Here is a 14,094-nt window from a genome sequence, read left to right as displayed (position 1 = left end):
ATAGCTCACATGGGTCTACAGATTTAATTCTGATTTATTTTCTTTTCATGAAGCTGCACTCTACTATTATCACATCTTGCAGAATAAAGCATGTCTCTGAATCTTTTTTCCCAGACTTTAGCAAATGCCTTATTACAGCATTTGAAAGAAATTAAGCATTTTGCTCCCTTATGTCGCCCATTGTGACACATTTAGATAGCCATCTGAAAGCCAGATTTTCAACAAACAAATATGCTAAAAGGGTACAGAAATATGTAGACATTTTATGAAAGAAGTATCATGAAGAGGGTCTGCTAAGGGGAGTGGTATCCAACTGTGTGGAAATAATTTCTCTTTAGTAGGACAATGGCATTTGCTAATTAACTGCTGTAAATTCCCTTTATGTTTGACTGTCTATTCATTTGCTTGGTAACATAAAGGCAACCACATTGAAAGTTCTGAATAGCCAGCTGGCTGCTTTTCAAATGTACAGCCTTTGAAATTGATTTGAAACTCCTTTGTGCAGTAAAACAAATATAAATTGTTGACGTACTGATGACACTGCACAAACTGCATTTTTGTGAAAGAGCAGAAACAATTATTTTTCCTTCCACAAAATGAATCACTGGGATGTAAACCTAAGCGGGATCTTTTCTGGCTGGACTAGAAACCTTAGATTAGCCGGTGTTTTTTCCAGGGGTGACATTTGTGATTCACATTTTTTGTGAGCTGATTCATCTTGTTTCTCATACATTCAATTATATCAACAATTTAGTGATGGGTTTCTAATTCTTATAATTAATGTAGAACACAGTTGTCTTGAAGTGTATTGCTTGTTTTGAGAGATGCTTGAATGGATGGAGAAGTGTCTCAGTTTTGGAAGCTGGAAGCTGGAGTGTGTGCATTCTCAGGGGGCTCAGATGAGTAAGTTCAATGATGTGATTAAGCACTGTTCTCTCTGGCCAGATAAAGCCACATTTTCTTACTGTTACATGTAAAAAAGAGTCTGTTACAATGGATTAGTCAGAAGCTCATTAAACTGTTGGACTTTTTATTACTGTTCTTCTGTCCTGAGCTTATGTTGTTAGATATGACCTACCATTGTTTTTTTAGTCCTGACACTCCAAGGCATTAGTAGGTTAGAAAATGGGAGTGAAATCCTCCTTTGTGCAGAATGTTGTTGTAGTCTTTTCCATGTCTTTTTCCTCCTCAAATCCTGTGGAAGGTAGTTTTTTGGTATGCTAAGTTACATTTGTTAATTCATGTCTTCAAACCACAGAGTAGCTGCCTCATGATGTTCATTGAGGAGAGCTACCAAAATATTTACCCAAATACCAGCCAGCTATTCCAGCTCACCTGATTTCCGTACTGCTGAAAATCAGTATTGGGAAAATCTTGGCTATTATTTCAAAGCTAACTGGGGCATGTCTGTATGAATTGGATGAGCTGTACCTTTGATTATTTTAGGCTGTTCTGTATTGGTTGTACACATCTTCATTTCTGATCTATGTCTTATGACATCTTGACACTCTGAGGACACTTCCAGCTCTCCATACCAGCAGAGAGGCTATTTCCTTTTTTTTTTAAACACAGGGCAGCAAGAGACTAGTTTGATGTTGACCTTGTCCTTAGAGTGACAAAATGTATTTCTTCTTTGACATTGAGATAATGCAGACAATGGTGTTTTACTTAGACTGAAGCCTGTAAAACTTCTGAACATGCAGCAATACTTCAAATGTGAGGCATCATTCTTAAGGTACCTCCAGCTGACATGTATTACAACAGCCATACTGCATAATGCAAATGGTGATAGAGCTAAGTCCCTCAAAGGTACAGTTTATTAGGCAGCCAAACACACATCTTGGCTCTCTCACAATCATTGGACTCTGAGGGATATCATTGCTGAACTTGCTTCAGCACTAATGCTTTGTGGCATGTGAAGGACAGGGATAATCTTTCTCAGTTGCTCTGGTCCACACACTGCCTTTATTAGAACTTAGGCATGCAAATAAAGATAGGGATATGCTTTGCTGAACTGGGAGCACAGAAGAGGAGGAGAAGCTGTTTTAGTTCATTCAGTGTCCTCCTTCAGCTGATTGAAATGAGTTAAGAGAGCCTTGCAGTCCTGTATAGTTTCCTGGCTGTCACTCAGGCAGGCAAAGGAGAAAGGATTCACTAAAACTAAACTTCTCTGTCATTGCTGCAATCAGGAGGAGACAGTGGAAGAGGGACCTTCTGAGAGATCTAATCCCTCAATGCTGTATGACTTCTTTTGTCTCACCTCAAGTAATTATGCACATCTGCATGCTAGGGAAAGATACAAGAGCCAAGGAGGCTGAAGTATTATTTATGATAACTGTCACTCATAAAAATAATGGCTAACTGGACCTCACTGGAGTAGGCCTGATTGTCTCTTATCATGTATAAACACATAATTGAGAAACAGTTTTTCATTCCAAATATGGTTAAGGTCAGCTTGGAAAGGATGAAAGATTGGGAGAGAGAAAATAGAAGTTTGTTTAGCATAAGCCTCCTGCTATTTATTTACATACCATATGCTCCCTAATGCACATTTGCACTGGGTGATTTTATTTGGATAGACAACTGAAACATCAAAAAAGTAACAACAGTTTTTGCACAGTGAGAGGCTTCTATTGCAGCAGCTTGCCATCCACTGCAAAGTTCACTTCTCAGCTGAGCAGTTTTGAATGCAATACAAAGAGAGAAAGCTGGCACTTTGTTTCATTGTCACAATATTGAAAATTACCACAATTCATAACTATGCACATTTCCCTTCCTTTAAAACAGTTCCACAGCTTCCAATATCACATTTTAGCTTAGTGTCCTGAAAAATACATTTATGCAAATACTCTGTCTGCTGGCTGTCAGTAATTGTTTCTGGGCCTGGCTGCCTACTGCAATTGTACTCAGGTACCATGTCCAAAAGGTCACTATTCCCACCAAGAGGTTGTAACTTTCCCCCCACAGAAGAAGGAAGCTCAGATTTGTGAGAGAAGAGCCAGCAGAGCTGAATATTTAGCTGTTCTGTCCCCTAAGCAGAGGACATGTCACCCAAGCCTGGCTGCAGCACGTGCTGTTTGTCCAGATGCGTGGCAGGGAGGACAGGAGGGAGCACAAGGGAATATCCAGGGAGCTTTTAGGGATATAGAGTGAAGCTGAGGGTTATGAGAGAGGCCTTAAAGGGTGAGTGTGTAGAGACTTTAGAACACCTGTGGATTTAAGGAAGGCTTATGAGTGATGAAGCTGTAGGGTTAGGGAAGAATTGAGAAAAAAAATCTATTAGCTTATTTTTCCTCTCTCCTGCTTCCACTTCTCTCTCTCTGTGAGCTGCAAGAGAGATGTTTCTGTAGCTGCCTAAGAATGGGGGGACTTTATGATAAAGGAATAAGGGATTTAAATCCCTAACATTTGTCTTGTTCCCACAAGCATTCAGATTTACATTGTACCTACAGAAAATGATAGATTCATAGTTTCCAAGTATGCTTTCAATTTCCCTGAAAACACTTGAAAGCAATATTCACTTAAGCATAACAACGTGTTTATTAAGAAGGAAGTATTTTAAAAGAACCATAGGTTGGTTGTTTTGGGTTTTTTTGTCTGAAAAAGGACAAGATAGAGGGAGGCCCTGAAGTGACAGGGAAAGAAGCAAAGCCTTATACAGTAACATAATTAAACCATTAACAGATTTTTCTCAGTTCTAAATGGATCCATGATTAATTTAATTTTCCTGAAGTGGGGCTCAGGTCTTCAAAAGATGTCAAAGCAGAGCTTTGATACCCATTAAACCTACATAAAGAAATATTGCTTTGCAAATGTTTGCCACTCCAGTTTTCAATGCTGCTTGTCAGCTGAAAATTAGCAGCACTCACAAAAGCAGTTGCTAACTCAGCATCTCTGGGGCTTCCTAAATTCCCATTTAAGTGAAGAACCTGGGTTTTTTTTTCCTTTTCCATATACATGAATATGTTTTTCCTTGCATCATGTAGGAAGACACTGACTGGTACAAAAGAGAACTCTCTGCACTGCTATCTAAGTGCCTTAAGTACAATTTCATAAATGAGGAATGTTTGTTCTGAGTGGCTAAGTGAATAAAACTTGGAACTGCTGTGCTGGAAATTGAGTTTGTAATGCCAGCATTGCCAGAAGTGAACAATGTGCAATCCAAACTTTCTGCTTTGTAGGGCAAGAGAAATGAGATCTCTTCAACGTGAAGGGCTGGATGTGGACAGAGCAATCAATAGCAGTCAGTGGCAATGCTGAGAGGAGAAATCCTGCCCTCCCACTGGAGGACTCACGTCTTCCAAGCCACAGGGATGACTCTAATAGCTGCTGTTGCTGTTTCCAGAGATGATGTTGTGTCTCTGATGAAAAACTATTTAGCAGGAGCTTGGAGCATTTTCAGGCTTCAGTTCAACAAAATATTGACAAATATATTTTAGACTCATCATTCTGGAACAAAGCACAACGAAGCAGTCCCTGTGTCCCACTGGAATGCACGTTCAGAAGAGCAGCCATTCTACCACCTGAGGGAGAAACAAATTCTATCTGATTAAAATAAACATTCTTTGCAATAGCAGTGATAGTTATGGATACATTAATTAGCTGATTATATAGGTTGAATTTTATTAATTTCATTAATGTGCACACTTGCTTTATGTGACTCAAAAGATCAGGAAGTTTCATAAGTATTTCATATTCCGATGCATGAAAAATATTACTCTTTCCATCATGATAAAAAGCTTTACAGTAATTTGTGTAAAATTACCAAATATAAGACAATGCATTTTGCAGGAAGTTAGAATGCTTTTGAGAAATTTGCATCTATGGGGTAAAATTGGCAATCCCAGAAAAGGCTTATATATTGTTCCAATGGTGGTGATAAAATTAAGGGATTTAAAAATATTTCTTTGTGAAGATTCACATATTTTTTTTCTTTTAGCCAGGACTAGAAATGCAGATTTATTTCACTTTCATGTACAATCCTACTGTGTACAGCTGTACAGGTTTTCCAAAAGACCAGTCTCAGGACATTTGCACACCCACTGGGATTGCAGGTGCACACAGGAAGCAGAGTTTCTGGTGTGGTTTCCTCCAAAGATAAATTATTGCACCAAAACTTCTCTGTAGCCAAAGACAGGAGGGGACTGTAGAGGATGAACTTCAAAGCCAGGCTACTGTTTTTGACCAGTGCAAATGGAATTTTATGTGTCCCCCTCTTCCTGCTTTGCCAATTCCCTTCTGTTCAGCTCCTATAGAAATTTGTGCAACACTTCTATCCAAAGTATTTATTCACAATTGCACCTGCAGTGAAAAGTTTTGAGTTTCATACCTGTACCTCTTTTGACCCAGAGATTATTTATGAGATAAACTTCATTTCAGTCTTGTGGTTTTCACCACTGCTGTTATATTTAATTAAATAGTCATAAGAAAGATCAATACATACTAAGTTCTTTATAGCAAAATATTGGGGTTTTTTTTGCATTCTACAGAGTCATTTTTTATATTCAAAATCATTTCACTGTGAAAAAATTGTTATAGATAGGTGCCAACAAAATTCTTGTTAATGTTCCCTTTTAGATAAAAGCATAAAAAGAGATCTTTATTTTAAATCTGTTTTATAGGAGGCTTGAGCATATGCCTAATAAAATTCTTCCTGGATTGCTATCCTATATGCTTAGCTTCAGATTGCAAGGAATGTGTCCTGAAGTTATAAACCCTCTGAAACAGAGAAATAAAAGGATATCTAACAGATCATTAAGTACAGGGTACTATCAAGCATAGCTTTAATGTCACAGAGATCTTGCCTTTCACAAAGTTTCAGTGCACAGCGAGATGAGTTTTAAGTGTGGTAGTCAAGTGTTTATAACACATGCATGGTCAGACTTGAACAAAGGAAAAATCTTGGGGATTGTTTCACCCCTACTTTGAGTGAAATTCAACCCTAAAATGAAAGAAGTAGATCTTGAAAATCAGCATTACATCTTTATTCAATGTAAAAGCTAAAAATTGAAATGAAGAAATTCTCAGAAAGATACTGTTAAGTATTTAAATTAAGGTGTTGAATTTTTGAGAAATATCAAAAGAAAAAATACTGAGTTTTGCCATAAAAGAGAGCTGAATTAATTTCTGATCCATAATCCTCTCTGAAGACCTCTTGAGTGGAAGAAGCACTCAGAAATGAAAACCAAGAACACACAATACTAACTGCAGTGAACCTCAGTGAACCTCATGTCACCTGTCATCTCTGTCAGACTCCATTTTCCTCTGCACTGAAGTGAGTAAAACAAGTGGTCACCATAAAAATGCCTTTAATATGGCAGTTTCAAGTGTCATTAACCTCTGTTCCATCTGCTTAAGGAGAGTGTGGCCATCTAATTGCTAAGAATGTTGTTACACTCAGAGCAGTCAAGCATGTAGATTTATCATATAGACTCTGAAAAAACCCAGCTCTCTTGATGTTCTACTGCTGTTTGTTGAATTTGTGTGAATTCACTCAACAAGTGAATTGAATATTCCTCATGTAGGGTTTAATTAATATAGAAAAGATTAATAAGCAGTGGAAATTCAGGGGGTTTAGCAGTCTTGTTTCTTGGCTCTTGTTGACTCAGGGATCAATTTTTATTTAGGAACTTTTAAACCATAAGACTCAAAGCCCTTTAAGCATTAGTGGGTATCATATTTTTTAACAGATGAAGACAGATATGTGGCAGTAATACATCACCATATCCAGTAAATTGGAGTAAAGATCTGTGTGTTACCTGCTTACTGTTTCCATATCTCTGTACTCACATTTTTACCTCTTATCCTCCTCCATTCTTTTACTGTTCTGCTCTTCGCTTCTTTCCACCTTAATCTACCCCTGTTTGTTCAACTTGTTGGATCCTGAACACTTTTGAAAAGCCTGTGTTGGGAATTTTAAGTTTAGCATTAAGAACTTAAAGAAAAGGGAAGGTCTTGGAAAATATTCAGCACTGACTTTGTCAGCTACCTCTAATGTACACTTGATTTATTTGTCTCTCTGTTACTTTATTATTAATTCTCTCCCAACTCAATTTGCTAAGGAATCAGGAAGGTTTAGTGAAAAATGGGAAAAGGAAGGAAAAACCCATGAAATTCTATGGATGTGCAGGGAACTTAAGATGAAGGATTCTTAATAAATATCCCTTCAGACATTGCTTTTGCAGAAGACATTAAATGAACCATCCCATTTCTTTTCCCTGCATCCAGATCAGAATTATAAATAGCTATAAGTAAAAATACTTCATGCCCCAAATAGTATGTGCTGTCAACATATTCTGGTCTGCTGGTTGGAAATGTTCATAAGTTAGTAAAATTGAACTGATTTTCTTCAAAGGGGAGATGTTTTGACATTCATAAGGTCAGTAAGTCAGATTGGAGTTTCAAGCATTTAACTTCAGCTTCTCTGAGTAGAGAACCAAAAAGCAGAATTGCAATTTTTCAGGAAATTCATCTCCTTTTAAATACCTAATAATCAAAGGAACAGCCTAGGCAGTTAAATTATTTTTCTTTTTTTTTACTGCACACATTCATAAAATAGAAGGTATCCCAGAAGAATGAATTTTAGAAAGTTCTGAGTAAAAGTCTATGAAACATTGAATGTAATGATTTGGCAGAATGTTTAGTATAATGTAAATTACAAGAAAACATTTGAGGTAAGATGGGAAAGAAGTATTTGTGGTCATGTACATGCTCCCTGAGACTAAACTTTTTTAAAATAAAAATATGTAAAAGCAATAAAACTAATAGTATTAGCTTATACTAATAAATCAAGCTGTTTCTTATTCTGCAAAAATCAGTTACAGCAGAGACATACCCATAATTGTTTTAACTTCTAAATAATTTTTTGTAACTGTATCTCCATGCTAACCAAAGTGCATTTCGGAAAAAAAAAATTAAAAAGCATAAATAGAAGCCTTTGGAATGCTCATTTCTCACTTCGTAATGATTAAAAATTTGGGTTGTTCCAGCATGCTGGTTTATTGCATAGCTGCATTAAAAACTTATGTTTCTGGAATTAAACAGTGGTTTAGTAATTGTTTTTAGAAATAAATATTAATAAATATTCTTTTTTTATTAAGGAAAATCTCTATATTTTATCATGCAAGTAAAGCAGCAGCTTTTAAGAGAGCATTGAGTTCAACAGATGTGTGAAGCACACACCTGGTTGGCTGTAAGAGAAATTGTAATGTCTGAGATTTTAAAGTTGTTTTGGAAAATATCAAAATATTTCTTTGGGTAAAGTGTACTTCTGTTGAGCTACAAAAGAGTAGATGTCTGTACATCTCAGAGCATTTATATTTGAACAGAGTGATTGAACTTACAGAACTGTAAGCTTAGAATTAAATGCACCCTCATCAAAATAATTAAAGAGGAATTGTAAGCTGAAGTGAGCAGTGGTGGGAAGATGCAGTTCTCCTTTGTGTACTTGTCATCTATATGAGATGCAGTACTTGAATGTAATTTTCTCATTTTGAAATGAATATTTAATTAAATTACTTTAGAAATACTTATGGTTAATGAGAAAACTCAATTTGCCAAAAGTGTACTCTTGGAATACTTTTTGTGACATTCCAAGCTTGAATCCACATATACAAGTATTATGCAAACATTATTGCTTTGGCAAGTGACCTTTACCATGGTTTTTTTTTTAATTGAGCAAGGTTATTGAATTTTCTAGATTTTTAGGGGGTTGTTGGTTTTTGTAGCAGTGGTTTCTATGACAATGTTACACAGAAGACATGAAGACTAATTGCTGGCAGTAAAAGCATCTGCAATTGTAACTGGTGCTTTTCTGCATTTTAAAATGTCAGGAAATGAGACATTTAAAATTTTTTTTAAAAAATTTATTCATTAGCATTTCCTGAAATATGTTTGCTGTGGATGGCAGCTCATCTTTTCCAGTAAATGTGAGAACTGTGATTGTGTCCAGCTTTTCTTTTCCAGCTGTCACTAGCAGAGTGTCATAATATTTAGAGATACACTCTATACCTGTCAGAGTTGGTTACAGTTCAGTGATGCATGATGAAGTGTGAGGGACACAGTCTTCCTACACTACTCACAGTATAAATGCAGTGATGATACTTCACAATGACTCCTTGCTGAAGGTCAGCACAAAGAAACTCATCTGTGGTGCTCTACAACTCACTTATTAATTGCTGAGTTCTAGAACTCAATTTCTTTAATATGCCTATAATTTTAAGGAAAGATTCCCAGGTGTTTATGAGAAATGCAGTAAACTTTTGTAACAAGTGCAATTTTTCCATGCAAATTCCTTTAAAATGAACTGATTTAATAATCTGAAATTATTTCCTTGCTCAAATCCTTTGAAATGAAATACGATAGCATTAAGCTTTTGCTATTTTACCTGAGGATTAGTCCTGCTGGTATTTGAAGATATAACTGAAAAGGTACCTCTGACTAATACTTATTCTAGTAATTTTTATAACGCCTTGAAAAAAAAATTAAAACTTGCTAGCTAAGGGATTATTATAAGCATATAAGAATAATATACACCTAACTCATTAGCCTTATTCTTCTGTTTTGCTAAAATACGAAATTTTAAGGCTTTAACACCTCCGGTGCTCTTGGCTTATTTTGTGAATGCCATTTAAATGCATGCTAGTGGGAGTTATTCCATTAGAATATTTGCATGTGCTACTTTTCCAGTTGCTAATTACCTAATAAAACATACTTGCTAATTTACAGAGGTTCTGTTGCTGCACTATTGTCCTGAACCTTTCTTTCTCCTACACTGCTCCCTTGAAATCATAGGGCCATAAAGGAGTTATGACTAATTGCATTACTAATGGCATATTAGGATGTTTAGATCCTTCAAAAGGCTTCTTTTTAGTTATTTCTTTCATCCAAACAAATACATAAAACTATCTCAATTTTATGCTGAAGATCTACAACTCAGCAAACTTGAGCAACATTTTCTTTTTTAAAAAAATGCTGTTCAAATCACACAATACGAAAATTGCTTCACACAGAACAGTTTCAAGAAGAAAGGAGTTTTGAAAATCTGAAAGTTGTTACCAAAAAATACCTTTAAATGACAATAAAAGTGAAAAGGTTTTGTACATTTTCTGAAGAGGACACACCTTGGACAAACCGTTCCACCAAGCTCCTGGGTAACATCTCTCCAAACCTGCAGATGAATCAGTGTGGCAGATGCCCTGGTTCAACTGGGCTGAGGTGGCTGAGATCCTCCAAGTAGACTCTCTACTATTGTGCATCCTACTCAATTCCAAGTGTTAAAATTCATGGCATTTCTTGGGGGAATGAGGGGGTGTGACTCTCCTGATAGCTTTAGTCAACATCTGTCTCCTGTCTTGCATTGCAAGGTTTGAGAGGAAGACATCCTGTTTTTCTCACTGTTTTGGGGTTTTTGTTTGTGGTTTTTTGGCTGTGTGGTTTTGGGATTTGTTTGTTTGTTGGTTTTTTTAACTATACTGAGTATGAAAGAGGGGAAGTGAGGCCAGACTGAAACATGCTGTATAGTCTAGTACATCTGCTGGTTTAAAAAGAGCTAACCTGAGATTCATGAAGCCAGCAGTTTGGTCAGTTTGTTTTCTGGGCACTCACATAGGACAGGAACAGGGAAATGTGCCCTTACTTGCTACAGGTTTTGACTCCTCTTATATTACTTTAACCTCCAGGGCAATGATGTGTTGGAGACCAGAACTTCAGTTTCTAGCAAAGGCTCCCTTCACAGATTTGAGGGAAAAAATAATATCCATTTCTTTCTTATGTAGCAGAAGAAAGCGTGGGTGCCATCGAAAGGCCGTCGAAAAGGTCATTAAACAGGGTGATTTTGGTGTACTTTTGCTTTTGACTGTAATCTGGGTTCGTTCACCTACACATCAGTTGATATTGCTATCAGAAGTTTCTGAATAACTTAAAAATATGCTACAGAAATTACAAAAATTGGTTTCAGGTGTACATTTTGCTGAAGAACTAAGAACTGCTTTAAGCCCTTAAAACTTTACCCTTATCCTCAGTCTTGTTTGTTGAAAAGCAGCCCAATGTCCATTATTCATTTTACTTTTTAACATTAAGACAGAAAAACCTAAAGAGCTACAAAGATATGTAATATTAGGTCTGAAACCTAAATTCCTACAGTAAAGCATGCTATAATTTAGAGAATGAATCCATAGCATATGTTCTTTAAAATTTTGTAAAAGTCCAATAAGCAAGTTACCATGTCTGCTCTTTTCCTTAAATATTTATCTGAAATATCTTTGGCTGGATAATTGTAAAGGGATCAACAGAAGAGAGACAAGAATTTGTCTGAGGTTTGAAAAAGTGCTTATACAAGGCTGAAGATCTCAATGTAGTTAACAGAACGAAGGTTAAGGTGAGCTGGTTAAAGTTTATCTCATCTTTACAGAGAAAATTGCTAGCTCTAAGTTGAGTTCTTTAACGTAGCAGGAAATGGTATATAGCAAGATCCTATAAAGAGAAATGGAATTTCTCAAAGGTTTCAGGGGTTCTCTATCACTAAATAAATGTTGTGTGGTTGATGCATAAACTACTGGGGGCAATCCTTTAAGGTATGTTACGGATCAAGTCAGGCTGGATCATCCTAATGGCTCCTTGGTGGGCCATTGGTTTGGTCCTTCTCTAGGCATTGAAATGTCACCTCCTCTAAAAGTGTGCATCATTCTTCTTTTATGCACACACCCATCTATTCTTGCATTTTCTTAGTTTATGAGATCTGATGTGTCTGATCATGAGGTAGGAGAGCAGCTGACAGGTCTCTATTACAGTTCTCATAGCTTACTTGAAAATAATTGCAAGTGCAAATAACTACAATAAGTTTGAATAGCTTCTATTATGTTTCCAATCAGTACAGGCAAGGTTTTTTCTGTTTTTCTGACTTATTGTACCACATTATAACCTTCTTTTCTTCAAACATCACACACCTTTGTAGTCCCATAGCTAAGGAAAATAATGAAATATATTAACAGTAGGTTGTTGTTAGTTTGAGTTGGTCTCCTTCCATGAGTGAGCTGTGTATTGGCTGCCAGGTTGCGTGTGGAGCAATTTCATTTTCACTGGTGTAGCAAAAACCCTGTCATGCCATGACAATTACTGAGACCTATATCCCATAAAACATACTTCAATTTTTTTTCTTTTGCTGCACTGTTTAGGAACAACTTAAACCCCTTCAGCACTTGGAGATTTACACTGAAATTATTGCCACCAAATTGTTCTTTTAAGCATAGATTGCAAATCTTTTAAAGCATTTATTCGAATTTGTGTCATATGCTGCAATTAACTTGCCATTATTTGCAGCTGCTCTTTCCAGTGAAAAGATTAGAAGATAGGAATTTATAATCAGGGAACCTCAACACAGCTGTCAGAAAAGACTTGGGATCAGTACAAGTAGTCTCAAGGGACAACTTGAAAGGCAGATTTGAACTGTGAACTTCTGTGTCAGAATTTTGATTGCCAAGGACCCTTCTAGGTCACACAACAAGGATAATGAGAACTACAGTCTTAAATGCTCTTGGACAAAAGTTTATTATAACTACACAGAGAAATAGCCCAAATATGTCACAGTAGATTCATGGTTATTACTGAAACAATGCATTAATGTTGGCAGTCACTTGAAATATGGTATGTGTATAATAGTTTCATTTAGTATCACTTAAAGGTCTCTATTGCAAAGAGGCATGACCTGTCACTGATGTATGCTGCTATAACAAAATATGAGAGTTATACCTTTCCTTTGACAAATTTCAGATCACTCATCTACTGCACAAAATGAGAGGAATGTCGGAGAAGTTATAAAGAATTTAATTTGGCGTTGTGCTGTGTGTTTCTTGTTTTAGAAATTTAGGTGATTTTCCCCAAAATAAAGAATATCAGGAGATTAGATATTGTTCTTATAATAATTTAGAAAAACAACCCTTTGCCCATAACGAAAAGAGAAACTAGCTTTTAAGTTCCTTGGGTTTTAACCTATTCTTTTGTGATGGCCAAAGATATTTCATTTGAAGTACCATTCCCAGATGTAGTTCATTCTGAGATGCATCATTCAGAAATGCCAAAATAAATGTATAATAAGAGAGTGTCTGTCTCTGCCATAGGAATGACAGAAACTAAAAGAAATTATGGCTTTTCTGAAGGAAAGTAAAAGTTGTCTTCTCTGTCTGCTGCTACCTTTGGAAAGAATCAATGTTTGTGTTGCTGTCAAGGTGTTGTGATGGTTTTCATGCTGACTTGCATGACATGGCATGGTGGTTGGGAAGACAGTGAGTGTCACCAGCTTTCAACAGGAATATGGAAAACAAGATTACTGCTTCCATATAGTGCAGTAAATAACTTTGCTACAGCAGCTGACGCTAGGGAGATTGTGAGTTTGTGTTTTACCATAAACTCTGATACCTCTGAGGTGACAGCGATGATTTCAAGAATTCTATTTCTGCAATTTTTAAAACATTGCAGAAATAGAATAAGCAAAGACTGTGGAAGTTCTTGGGAAAAAAACCCCTAAACAACTAAAAATCTTGCTTTACACTTAAAAGAGCAGCTGCAGTTTATTCTGATAGTGAAATCTATCAAGTTTGAGATTTTATTTCTAAAATGTGTTCAGAAGTGTAGCCCTATTGAGGAGACCGTATTGACTGTGTAATTCAGGATGCAGCAAAACAATGAAAGAAGAGTTTAATAAGGTGGAACTGATTGGGTTGGACATTTGTATACCTCTGTGAGTATTGTTTAATTGTCCATGAGATTGAGTTGTTAAATAACCAGACTAATACAAACTGAATAACACAAGAAAGAGAATTAATATGAGATCACAAAAATAATTTCGTTTCTAATATATAGTTCTTAATTATACTGTTCTACACTCAATGCTGTATGCTTGAAAGCTTACAGTTCACATTTGTGTGGAAGGAAGCAAAATAAATGTTGCTTGTCAATACTTTAAGTTTCACTCAGGTACATACAATATGTGCTTGAATTTTAAGACATGGAGCAGTTAAAAGATTGCTTGGTTGACACTATAGGTGTAATAGAGAAAAGTTTAGGTTGAATTTTTGATTTTATTTTACAAATATGTAG

The 14,094-nt window shown here is 36.2% G+C and overlaps 1 protein-coding gene across 3 annotated transcripts in view; it reads left to right on the top strand.

Moving 5' to 3' along the window:
* ATRNL1 (attractin like 1) overlaps positions 1–14,094 on the top strand; it is a 428,690-nt gene that overhangs the window by 252,102 nt on the left and 162,494 nt on the right. The window lies entirely within an intron of this gene.

Source organism: Ammospiza nelsoni, chromosome 8, assembly GCF_027579445.1.
Source record: "Ammospiza nelsoni isolate bAmmNel1 chromosome 8, bAmmNel1.pri, whole genome shotgun sequence".
NCBI lineage: Eukaryota > Metazoa > Chordata > Aves > Passeriformes > Passerellidae > Ammospiza > Ammospiza nelsoni.
This window is presented reverse-complemented; position numbering and strand designations above follow the sequence as displayed.